The following is a 13741-nucleotide window of genomic DNA, read 5'->3' on the forward strand; positions in this document are numbered from 1 at the left end:
ATGCATGCGGTGCATAGACACACTGCAGGGCTCTATATATAAAAATTTAAAATAAAATCTTTAAAAAATTATGTTACTATTTAATATTTGGAGTATGTAAAAAAAAAAACAAGAAAGAAGGTAAAATGCAGTCTTCCAGAATTAGTTTTATGTTTATAATTACACAGTTGTGTGTCTGGATGAAATCATTGTATTTTATTTCTAGCCACAGATTTTAATATTATTAGCATGATTCCATAGCATTAGTTTTCTGAAATTCATGTGTCTTAAGTAACAGAATATACATTCAACATTTTTGTTTTCTTAGGATGAATTCCCTCACTTAGGTCAGAGAACATTGGAAAAGTTTGAAAGCTACTGCCGATTTTCTGTAAGGCAGTACCCACCCATACATGAAACAGCAAAGTGGGGATGACTCTGGTAAACTTAGTATCTCTCAGTGCCTGTGAGATGGTTCTGTGGGGAGGGGCTCCTGCATGCAGGCTTGATGGCCTGAGCTTAATTCCCAGGTCCCACAAGGTAGCAGGAGAAACCCAATACCTGGGAGCTGTCCCATATCCATATGAGTGCCTGCACACACACACACACACACACACACACACACACACACACACACACACACCACACACCACACATACACATCAGACACGGACACATGGATACAGATACACACCACACACAGGCACAATATACACACCAGACAAAAACACACATATACACCACACACACACACACACACACACACACACACACACACACACACACACTTCTTTTAATGTGTGTTTTGCCCCAAATAGTATTTATTCTCAAGTAGTCTGTAGTTTACTGTTACACATTTCCCAACATGAGTTCCACCTTAGTTTACCTTTTGATTCTTTCTAAAAGCCAGTGGCTTTAGGGATATCCATGTACGAGGTGGAGGCAGCTTTGGCTGCATGTGTTACATTTCAGCATAGGAGATTTTCAGTCAACATTCTCCAAATGCTTTTTAGGAGCTGTTTGGTTTTCTTCTTTGACTTGACAAAAAATTAACTTTAGTCAAATAAGTTACACATGTTTTAAAGAGCTATGTGAATACTGAGTCATACTCTCAATACCTATTCATTGATACTTATTAACCACACAAATTTATATATTTGTAGCATAATAGTGCAATCATTAATAAGTAATCACAGCCATATTTTGTCTCCTATAGTTCCATTTTCACTGATATGTTGAAGCTCTATTATAAGCAAAGACTCGTTTTTTACTTAATAGCTTGCGCTTTAAAATTTATAAAATGACTTTTGCTCTGTAAGCATTTGGGCTTCATGCTGTCCATATTACCCTTCCAATTTTTGTTATTTTCATTTGTTAGCTCTTCTCAAGGTGATTGCTGTGTACAGCAAAGGGTGATAATCACTGCTTTAAATACGGCCAGAATAAATCCCTGCATATGTTTCTCTAATAAAGTCACAAGTGAGAGGCCCACTTTCAAAACTTTTGTGTCAACATTTGAAGGGGTGCTGTTTTATGTAATAATTTTAGAAAAATGTATTCCAAGAATTCTCTTTAATGATTAAAATACTAAAATGTTAGTGCATATTGAAAGGTAAAAACAATTCTGCACAGACATGCTCACAAGCCAGCCTGATCTAGAAAATCCCTTATGGAGACAATCCTCCTAGGTGATTCTGGGTTGTGTCAAGTTGATAATTAAAACTATGCATCCTAACAGGCGAGTAGATTTGCTCTATTGTGTTAGTGTTGTGGAAGTCTCAGTCCAAAGGTGAGTGCCACAGCTTTCTGGTTTTGGCTCCTGGACTCCACTGAAAAGGTGAGCTCCCTGCAGTGAGGTTCTGCCTCAAGTCAGACCCCAAAGCAGCAAGGGCAACTAACTGACCATGTGCCTTCCAAACTTGGATTTTGCAAATCAGGCCATTCAGGTAAAGGTTGCACAGCCACTCACATTTAAACCCAGGAACTCAGACTTGATCTTGACTGTTCTCCTGAGCCCTGCACTTAGGAATCGGAGAGTCTCTGGGGAAGCAAGACAAATATATCCTAATGGGCAGTAAACAAAAGTAGAGCATAGTCATGAGACTTAGGAAAGTTCATCTGATGAAACTATGCTTTCAGGATCATTGTAGCTGTGTGCTAAGAGAGCATAAAAAGATTGCAGATTGCATGACAGGAACAGGAACCATCCTTATAGCTCTGGAGGCTGGGACCCTAAGATCAAAGTGTCAGGAAGACTGGTTCCTCTTGAGGTTATGGGGAGACCCCAGGCCATTCTCCTCAGAGTATAGATGGCTGTGCTCTCCCTACACATCTTCATATTATCTTCCCTCTATGAATTCAGGTCTTGAAAGCCACACTTGTCTTTTTGTATAGAAACATCAATTATACTGAGCGAGAGGCCATCTTTTGATTTCAATTTAACATAATATCTAAATATCATCATGATAAGGTCAGGACTCTAGCATAGTAACCTGTAGCATGCATCCAGATTACAAAATAGGTTTTAAACACCCCCTCAGATGCTAAACCCTCAGTACAGGTTTCTGCCAGTTGATTTACCTTCCTAGAAAGCTGCTCCTGAGATCCCCAGACCTCAGACTCCACGCTGGTCTGTAAACAAGTCAATTATTGAAGAATTTTCCTATTCTGTATGCCCAGAAGTTAAGAGACTATTCCTTGATAATCTACTATGAGGGTTCCATGTCTACATTACTACTTCTCAAATAGCAGAAAAACAGCTCTTCAGAGAGCCATTGGACCCATGGTTTGCTGCTTGAGAAACAACCAAGAACCTGTCCATTAGAATGATCTTGAACTCCTGAGGCCATGCGTAAACTGCCTTCTATAGTATACCTCTCACATTCTTATTCTCAAAAATCAAGGTAACCCTTGGTTTTAACTTCTGTTCTTGCTGATGTCACAAAATGTCCCAACAAAAGGAATTTAAACAAAGAAGCTCTTGTGCTGGCTCAGCAGTCTAGGTTATAGTCCTTCATGACAGGGAGTCACAGTGGCAGGAGGGGAGGGGACTGGTCACATTGCACAGGCAGAAAAGGAACTGGGCAACAGATGTACACTGCTGTTCATCTCCCTTTCTCCACATATTCAGTCACACAACGCAGGCAGGGCTTGGTGTCATTCATAATGCATAGGACTTCATGCTTCAAGTAAGGAATTAAAGATCATACCCCTGACCATGGATGCTCAAAGGACCATCTCCAAGAAAATTCTAGATTCTGAAAAGTTAACAATATACACTAAAAATTTCATCATATATATATATATATACATATATATATATATGGTAAAATGTTTTGCTGAAATTAAAACCATTTTAAATAATATAATTGTTCGTGTATTTTAATATTGGCATTTTATGAAGAAAATGCAATGTCACACTTTTAAATGTAATTTGAGTATCTTCAATAATACCCACTCATTTAAAAAACACAAATAAGTCCTTTTTAAACAGCTAGAAATTTTAGAACAATATTTTCCACCTTCAATGGGGTCAACAATGCTTTTCTTTTTAATGTAAAAGTCCCAATAGTAACGACCGACTAAGTGATTACTGCTGCAGCTGTTGACTTTGCCTCTGAAGCTAAAGCCTGGAACTAGGACCTAGGTGGATGTGAAGATCAGTCTGTTTATTGGACAGAGAATAAATGAATCCAAAGCTCTTATGTGTCTCTTCCTGCATTTTCAGGAGATACTGTGCCTTTTAGCATTGCTTCTAAAGCTCTGGGGAGAGACGAATGGGGTCTTTTCATCCTGGGGCTTACTTCTTTCAATGTAGTGATATTTCCTCTTCAGAAAATCCTGTTGCCTGCCATGCCCTATATCCAGTTTGCAGAAAACAAAAATTGCCTACCCTCAGGCCATATTTCTGACATTGGTCTAGCCTTGAAGCACGTGACAGGGATTAGACTTATAAAGGACAGTTATACCAGGTATGAGAGAGACAAAGGCCACCAACAATTGGTGCCCTTGCTGTTAATTTAGCTGCAATGCTCAATCTTTGGAACAGGAGGTTTTCATGCCAATTGTTTACTAGGTGATATGGAATCACAACAGTTCTAGATCACCATGGCTATAAACTTTCTCTCAAGACAGTTTTTCATGAACAATTCTGACAGTTCAGCCAACTTTGGTATAGTGGAGAGCTTTGGGTTCATCCAGGCTTTATCATGTAAAACTATGTAAAACTTTTACTATGTAAAACTAGTCTAGTAGGATGACTTGAGTTTACTTTCATAGTTTAATTTCTTAGTTATTTGGAAGGGAAGGCAGAGGCAAGGGAAGCTATTGGCCAGCTTGTTCATCTATCACTTTTAAGTTGGTTTCTAACTAACTCTTATCAGTGCACTATTTCATTTAAGTAGTAGTTTTTCCCTATTACTTAAGTGACATGGAAATGAATGAAGAAGCAAATACCTTAGTGAATATATAAGCAAATGTGAATTGTTGGACTTTTTTTCTCCATATTCTGAGAAACCTAAAACATGGATTGTTTGAAAAAATAAATTATACCACCTTGATAGATAGGTAGTATAATCCACAGGTATTCACAACCTCTAATCCTGAGGTTATAATACCTCAGTGGTTGATATTAAGCAAAGGCCAGTTGGTGAATAAACTAAGAGAATAAGAAAATGCAAACTTTGCTCCCATTGACAGGGCATGCCATTAATTTCTCTGGGGCACTCTTCCTTCCCTGTAATATGATAATACCCTCCCCTTCCTGCCCACAGGCCCACTGGGCCCAAGTATACTCCGCTTGTCTGCATGTCCTCTCTCAGCTCAGGCTTCCTTAAGGTCTAGCACTTTATGGATTAAAAAGATAAAGAAACATGATAGAGTTTGATATCACTCCTTCTCCTCTCCTGACATAAACATAAGTCAGGGGTGGGCTATATGTAGTAGATGAGGCAGGGAATAAAGTAAGAGGGAAGAGGGTAGGAACCTGCTCACAGAATAACTGGAGGTGTGCATTTCCAAAGCCTGACTCTGTCTTCAAGAAGAAAGGTACAGGTAGGGCAGGATGGCCAAGGCTAGGCTATCAGATAGATTTACGGTCTTTCTGCAGACCAAGAACATGCTGACTTACAAATGTAAAAACCATAGATTAGTTACTGCAGGTCATAGCATCTTGGAATGCCACTTAGCATATTCCCAGGAGCACAAGCCTGTTTGATCTTGACTGGTTTCCAAAGTCAGGGAAGAAAACATCATCAGCTATGAGCTGTCACTTGTTTTAGCTCCACAGAGTTCTAATAATTCTGCTATAATAAGCAAGGCCCAGTTGTTAGAAGACAGAGGATTTGGGGGGAAATAAATATTATATAATATCTTACATTATAGTCTGCAAGACATGTGGCCTGTGCCACTCTCTAAACATCTGTGTATGTCAGCTATAGAAGTATCAGTATAGTAGCAACATGAGCAAAAAAAAATTACAGATTAGGGAGGCAATGGCAGAAGAACCTAATTTTTTTTCTGATGGCTAAACTCCAATTTGACTCTACCCTTTTATCTATAAGTATTATTCCAGCTCTGTCTGGGTGGCCTCCATTGCTATTTCGAGAAGAGGGCTTCTATCTGGATGTACAAAAATGATCTAAGAATAAAGAGTCTTTGACAACAAAAGCAGCTTTCTGCAACGAGGTATGAACAAATAGGCAGCTTTGACCTGAGTGTGAATGTAATCACCCTGCTTGACCCAATGCAGCCCACACACAACTGCAGAGCAATACTCACACAGACATTATTCTTCTTTAATTTTATTGTTCTCCATGAGAACTATGCCTTTGCTTCCATTTTTACAAGCAAGGAACTCAGGGTTCCAGAAAATTTACAAAGCCTATCTACACAGTTCTCAGGACATTTCAGAGAAGGCAGAAGATGTTCCTGAAGATGCTTTTTTAGGTCTGGCCTTTGCAGAGATGTCACAACAAGGCCCAAGGGAATAAAAATGACAACGTTCTTATGCCTTGACTTCAACTCTCAAGTGCAGAGTCCTTGGCACTGGTTGTCTTGACCTAGAGAACATGAGCAGTGTGGCTGAATTTCAGAACCATTTTGATACCTCTTTCTCTGTTCATGGTAAAACCTCTGAAATACGCATTTCAAGTGGTTGGTCTACAGGACAGTAGGCTCTACTATATATGTTGGTGTGTGGCCTGGGTGACTCTGGTTTGAAATGAGTTGCTCCAAGGGCCTTTGGCTTGTGCTGCCAGTAAGAAGGTCCAAGTTCCATTAACTAATGAGTGCTTCTTTCCCACCAGGAGAGTGGATGGTAGAAATACTCCAGATGCTATCTTCAATGTTCAGCAGCAAGAATTCCAACTGAGTCAGAATGAAACTTTATTTCATTATGCTTCTAGGTCTGGGAATGATGCCAGCGAACCGTTTTCCTTGACAGGTCTCTCATCACTTACAGCTCAAAGGCAAAGAAAAGTGAGCTCCCAAAGTGCCAGCCTACAGCCCTCCCTGTCAGATTGCAGTACCTTTCCAGAGCAGCTGAGCAAGAGGATGAGCAAGAGATAGGGCTTCACCTCATCTCTGAAGCCCGGCACTGATGAAAATTCCCTATGTGCTCCATGGCAAAGTCTTGACCAAGGCATTGGAGTACAAAAAAGAGGACAGGAGTTAAAAATCTACTTCAGCTATTAGCCAATTCTGATTTCAGCTGCAGCTGGCATGGTTCTACACTAAGAAGGGATCCAAGGCTCTAGCTAGGTACACTGAAAAAGATGGCTAGAATCAGTGGAACACAGGTGCAGAACATTCAGAAAATTCTACACCTATTTTGCATATACATCAGGAGGTCTAAACTTGCCCTTTCCCACATAAAGATGCTGAAGAAGATAGATCAAGTCACTTGCGAAAGTTGGCTAATAATCGAGGCATAACCTGAGGCCTCAATTATACATTTGTGCTATAAGAACTGGTCTAGTCATGGAGTCCGGACTCTTTCAGATTGCTCAAGACAAAGCAGCAAATAAACTGGCTTCAGACACTGTAGTAATCCTGAGATTAGTGTTGTAACACTAATCTTATGTGTGTAATAGACAGCTGTGTCTCAGTGCCTCTGCACTCACTTACATCCCAAGCCACTTTCTTCCATTATTTTAGCCCTTCGCTTGGTCAAATAGCAGCAGAGATGCAAAGTGACTCATTCTGCAGTTAGGGTCAACCCTAAAGTTTTCTTTGCCTAGCCTGCCAGTGCTGCCTCAGGGAAGAAGTTCCAGTCAAGCCATAGTGATAAAGAAGTCATAAGGAAAACATACAATTCATTTCAACAAATACCTGTTAATGTTGAAGCACACTAGACATGGAGAATCTCCACAGAGATTCTGTGCTACATGAAAGAGATGGAGACTTTTGGATCAGAATGGTTCCCTGAGCTTCAGATACTATTGCACTATATGGAATTCTGTCCCTTTTTTGTATAACTGTAAATGATGCTCCTTATTTCAGGGAGGTGGGAGAGGACAGAACTTAGAGTAAGCTCTATTCTTCCTGTCACCAGATTTGGCTGAAACCATCCATTTGGGACATTTTCAAGGGGTTTTGACTATGTTAAGAAACCTTATAAGTATAATTTTACTTTAGTAGTAGAGAGTTTGATCACTCAAGTTTACTTTTACATTTAAAATATCTTTTATAAGGAGATAGAGACCTAGGAAGTATCTTGTGTTGAAGGTTAGAAGTTAAGACCAAGTTAATACAGTCAATACTTTCCAGCTAAACAAACTGAGGAATTAAAAAAGATAATTGCAATTAAACTGCTCTTGGTCTTCATTTGTACTCACCTTTGTAAAGAATTATCTGTTTGCCATGGAGTTACCTTCTTGAGGATGGTTTGCATATAATTGAAATTAAATCCACATTCTATCCTGAATCAAGAAATGCTAGTGTTTGAATGTGTTTACCAAAGTTCCTGTATTAAAATCTTAATCCTCTAATTCAGGTGTTGATGCTATGTGGGTCTTGGGGAGGCAACTCAGGCTACATAAGGATATAAGTGGTAGGAATGACTGGATAGAAGAGGGTAGAATAGACGACACATGTTCTCTTATGTGATGGATTTCCATCCTGCTTGGCATTGCAAGCTTCCTCACGGTACTGGTCTTTCTCTTTCATTTATTATTATTATTAATTATTAATTATTATTATTTTATAATTATTATTATTAATGCATTTCCATTGTGGATGTTAGTGTATATAGCAGAAATGGAGATGCTTGGTGGGTGTGGGAGAGGAGAATCCATCTGCTCCATGAGCTCTACAATAAGCAAGCAAGCATCCATCAGCTCTCCCTAAAACTCTGTGGAATATGTTTTGAAAACAATTTTATCAAATGATTTCCAAGACTATTCTTCTATAGGGCCTTGGTTGCTTCATCAAGGTGTGTGTGTGTGTGTGTGTGTGTGTGTGTGTGTGTGATTTTTAAATTGGGCCCATTGCTTTTACTCATGGATCTTCAGAAAGCTTCAGAGCTCAAACATAGGACAAGCCTAGCCCCAGGCTTCCTGCTCCATTCTTACAATTGCTCTGGTCACCGCAAGGCATTCCTGGGATACACTAGCTAAGTAGCTATGGACAACACTGGAACCTTGAAACTTCTTCCCAGCAGCCCAGCAAAGCTCAATATTTTCATCTACAAAACAGGCATTAAAAATAGCCCAGGCTGGGCATGGTGGCATACACCAGTAACTCTAATACTCAGAAGTCAAAGGAAGATGGATCTCTGAGAGTTCCAGGCCAGCCCTGGTTTACAGAGAAAGTGAGACTGTATCTGTTCCCCCGACCCTTCAAAGTTCAGGTAAGCCCTTGGAGTGAGATTACTAAGAGTGAGATTTTGCTAAATGGACATATATCAAACTCCTTGTTACTTTGTCTGTTTATTCCCCTATGTTACTGTGACTCTCAGTTCTCATCAGAGAAGTTTCTTTATGCAATGGACAACAGTTAATGCGGAAATTCACAGCTGATTTAAGTCTTGTGCCTATCTGTCAGTGGAACACTAATCTACAAATAGCACATTTCTACATCTGAAACCCTCCCCAACTAATGATCAAGGACATTGAAGAAGAAGGAACAAAAAGACTGTAAAAGCCAGAGATCAGAGAAGAGCAGAGTGAAACAATCTCTTGTAGACATGCCAGGACCCCACTGTACTTCTGGCCTCACAGCAGCCCTGGCAGCCTGCACAGAACCTAAAAAAGAGCAACCCATTCTACCATGGTTGGGGAGAGGTTTATGAGCTCCAATCCTGTACTGATGAGCTATAGATAGTTGAAGGCATTTAGGGTCAGAGAGTCAGTTTTTTTAAGGATGCAGCCCCTAGTAAGTCAACCATGCTGCATACTCAAGAGTATGTGTACAGCACAAGCTGGATTCAGTGGATTATTACAAAATACAAAGAGGATACAAAGTTGGGAGAGATTAAAGAGGTCGTGGGTGGATCTGGGAGAAGTGAGAGGGAGAAGTTGGGGGCAAATATGATGAAAATACATTGTATGAAATTCTCAAAGAATTAATAAAATATACTAAAATAGGGATAGTGTGGGGACCCCATTGTTCTTCCATTTCTGAAGCACATAATTGTACTGGGCACAGTGACAATCAAAGGCATGTTGTGATCAATTTTATTACAATTGATGGGAAAAGTGAAGAATTGTTCAAAATCTCAATACTTAATTTCAGGAATGAGATTTAACATAGCCATATCCTTTTATATTTCTACTGTGTAACTTTGTGCTCTGCAAAATAGTAACTAAATGTATCACATTTTTATCTATTCCTTTATCTTTCTAATACTCTATAGTTTATGAAGGGCAGGAAGAAGCAATGGAGAGCGGCATCCTCCTTCAGGGGTGAGCAGAGTAGTCACCAGGCACATCTCCACCCTAACACAGAAGGGACAAGTGCAGCACCAATCCCACAACTCTGCTTTGTCAACAACTCTCCGAGCTCAGGAGACAGAAGACCATTGCACCCATTGGATCCAGGGCCCCATGCACACTAGGCAGGCCCTCTACCACTGAGCTGCGGTTCTAGCCTCAAGACATTTAATTTCAGCTGTGACTGACTGTATTGAGAACCTCATTCAGAAGTCAGCCTCACTGCTAACACCAGTGGGGTTGAGGGAGATGGAGATGTAGTAATAGTTAGTGTTCACACTGGAAAAAGAAAAAATGTTGATGAGGACTTTACGTATAAAAATCCTTTGCTATTCCCCAGGACAGGCATCTCCTTCTCCCCAGAAACAGCTTGTTATCAAAGTGTGAGAAAAATTATGCAAAATATATTTTCTTGGGGGCAGGTAGGAGGCTATAGCTTTCTGAAAGAGTTCCAGGATCCAAATATAGTTTGTGAGCTACATTTTTAGAATTTCTCGAAACAGTTTTTACTTCTTCCATAAAAGGCTGCTTTCTTCTCATTCTTGCCAACAGGTGCCAGCACTCCCCCACCCATGTAAAGTGATACTACTGAGATAGAGAAGGGGCAAAAGGTGGATGGAGAATCACTCTAAGATGACTGTTCCTGAACACTGATCCATGAGAAACAAGCCTTCCTCAAACCTGTTCCTGCACTGAAGTGGGTGCCAGAGGAAGAAGCTTCAGGATGAGTTAACTCACACAGAAATGCACCTCTAATCACATGGGAGACTCAATGCATCTGACTGTATGCAGCCTCAGGATCCGAGGCCATCCTGTATGCCTAGAGAGGATGTCAGCTAAGAAACATGTCATTGTTCTGCGTGAAGGCCAGATCCTCAGTACACTGTCAGCCACAGTCAGGAAATCCTCGCTGACCCTGTTTCTCCAATGAACATGGCAGAAGATCTGTTCAATCCAGTGCCCTCTCCCAAGTCTCAGACAAGCAGAGCCTTCCTGGTTCCTTTGTATCTTTGTCAGTCTATCACAGATTTCCATTTTGGACCCAGCAATTTTTAATTTTTACCTCCATGTAAAGAGTCACAACACTCTTCAAGCAAAAGGACATTTTTAAAGGTTCTAATCAATGCATTCCCATGTACCACTATTGCAAATGATTTTCTTAATAAATGCATTGATAATGCTTTATCCATAAAAGATTCTAAAGGTGCTACAGCACTTTGCTGACATAGGATTGGAAATCACATTCTTATAAAAAGCAACAGTCACGAAGCATCAAACATCATAGAAACTCAAGTTCAGCCCTGCTCTCTGCATCCAAGCAGAAGACAACCCCTTCTCTCTCACATTTGCCAAGATCATAGCTCCTGTGGAATTCTGCATTTTGCCCAGGCTTCCTCCTGACATGTGTATTTTTAAGTTTGCGGCTAGGAGGTCTCCAAGGGCAGTGACATTTCCTCTCCCTGTGCTGATCGTCACTGCTCATTCACAGTACTCTTCTCCTGCCTGTCTGTGACTACTGTACATGGCAAATTTTAGTATCAGAAAATTAAATCCCAAGGAGCAGTGCAATAGCACAAAGCATTCCAGCTCTGGTACAGAGCCAGTGCTTAAGTGTAACTTTGCAAACCCCCTGGGTTTCCAAGGTTGGAGAGATGTAACATAGAGCCCTTTCACACATGCTTTCTGGCTGCTAAAATCTTCCTGACTGCATCTCAACTCATCTCTGAAATTGATTTGAAAAAGCACATTTCAGTTTGGACATTGGTTCCTGAAAAAGGGCAAGGACATGACCTAGCCTGGTTGCACATTTCTGGAATTGAGAACAGCAGTACATGGAGAAGAGGTGCTTCCTTCTATGGCCAGGGTTCTGAAGAGTGACAGATCATTCTAATAACATCTCTCTTCTCAATGCAAATGTCAGCTATACAACCTGGCAGCTTTAAGCCCTGTACCCATGCTGTGCCTTCCTTTTTATCACTCCACAGGGTTAATTCTTACTAATGTGGTTTTAAACACATTTTATTTGAAATGCATCAATACCCAGGCAGACAGGACACAACTCCACTCCTCACACTAATCCTAACTAGATTGCCAACATCCGAATATAATTTACAATCAACTACAAATCTGACTAGAATCAGACAAAGCAAGAAGCCTTTTGAAATAGTCTCCCATATCATGGGAACCTTTGCATGGTGCCTTCCATGTGTTCCTTCCAATTCGGCTTTCTCGGCAGACAATAGAACAAAGCTACATTCTATCTCAGCCTGCTAATACCAGTGCACAGATGTGTAAGACAAAGATTTACTCACCAAGCTTCCGTAAGTCCATCGTCTCCAACGACATATACTGCTTCTAAGCTGCTGCCACAAATATGACTTAGAGTCGTGCCCCAGCAGGACAGTGTGCTGGAAGACCAGATGGCTCCCCAGTAAGCTTGTTCAAGAAACAGGTTTCCAGTTGAGCCATGTGAACAGAGACCCGCTGCACACCTTCGAATGGAATACGCTCCAAGTCCAGAAGAATAAGCATGTAGCTTTGCTTATGTTTATGGAGCTGAAGCCCAGGGGTGCTCCGATTGGCAGGAGTTGTGGAAAGATCAGCCAATCAAAGGGAGCTTCCATTTCAGGGAAACTCCTGCTCATTTATTTAGCATCTTCAGAGATCACCGGCTTTTCTGGGAAGAGCTTTTCTCTGATCTGATAGTATCGCAGGGAAAGAGATTACTTGCAATTTAATTTCTCACAGTTGCTGTCAAGACACAAATAGCTCCCTCTCTTAGTTCTCGTTGATACCTCTACTTTCTCCTATGAAGGACTGCAGAAAGCGAGGGAAAGAAGAGGAACAAGGAGAGAGGGAGAGTTCACATTCATCAGCCTCCACCTTGGTAGGAAGGAGGGTGGGGGGAGTGCCAGGGCTCAATAATTACTGATTCTGTTGCCATGGAAACAGACTGGCTGCAGCGAGTTGGATTCGTGTAGAACATCTGCTGCCAGACCCATAATCAACTACAATCTCATCTCTGCCCCCCTCTACTTTTATTTGATTGTAATGCACACTTCCACCTTCTCTCCACTACAGTTTCTAGACAAAAATGCTACGTAAACGCTTGCTTTGTAAAATACAGCATGTGCTTAAGGGATGCTCACACACCCAGAAACACACAGAGATGGGGGAGAGGAGCATTCATCCTAGCAGAGGTCCCACGAGAGGATCCACACTCTGATTCCAACTAAGGATGCAGATGAACCTAAACAGCCTGCACTCCTAATTCAAATCCATAGAAACTTCTGACCTAGCAGATGGGTGGGTACCTTTAAATCATTACACAATAGCCCTGGAAAACCCCAAAGAAAAGTTTGCACTGGTGCCTCTCACAAAGCATTTTCTTGGTTTCTAGCAAGCCTTTACATATTGAAATGGCCAAATCAGGAGGATTTTGCAAACACAGAGTCTTTAGTTAAGCTCTTTCCTGCATTAGAATTTCATCAAAGCACCTCAGACATGAGAGAAATCCCTTAATTTTCTCAGCACATTTTCATCTCTCCCACCTCTTCCCCTCCTGCTTGCTTTAAATTCTCCTGGTTACATGCAGGGCATGATCAGAATTAATGTTGGACACTGTATGTGCTGCTGTCTGTCTCCTTAGCAGCAGGGGCCACCACTGAGCAACGAATGGCTGCATGAATGGCACTATCAGATTCCTTAGGAAGGGGAATCCAAGACATCAATCTCTCACATACATGCCTACATATAGAGAAAATGATAAACATGAAAAAAGCTAAGCTCTGACATACATGTTTACATATATAAAACATGACATCGTGAAAAAA

At 40.8% G+C, this 13741-nt stretch overlaps 1 protein-coding gene across 9 annotated transcripts in view; it reads right to left on the minus strand.

Moving 5' to 3' along the window:
• Positions 1-13741, minus strand: part of Elmo1 (engulfment and cell motility 1) — a 523734-nt gene that overhangs the window by 115645 nt on the left and 394348 nt on the right. The window contains exon 1 of one of the 9 annotated variants that reach the window (XM_087591064.1): positions 12221-12427. The gene's annotated coding sequence lies outside the window, so the exon portion shown is untranslated. 9 annotated transcript variants of the gene reach the window in all.

Source organism: Rattus norvegicus, chromosome 17 (genome assembly GCF_021556685.1).
Source record: "Rattus norvegicus strain SHRSP/BbbUtx chromosome 17, alternate assembly SHRSP_T2T, whole genome shotgun sequence".
In the NCBI taxonomy this organism is placed as follows: Eukaryota; Metazoa; Chordata; class Mammalia; order Rodentia; family Muridae; genus Rattus; species Rattus norvegicus.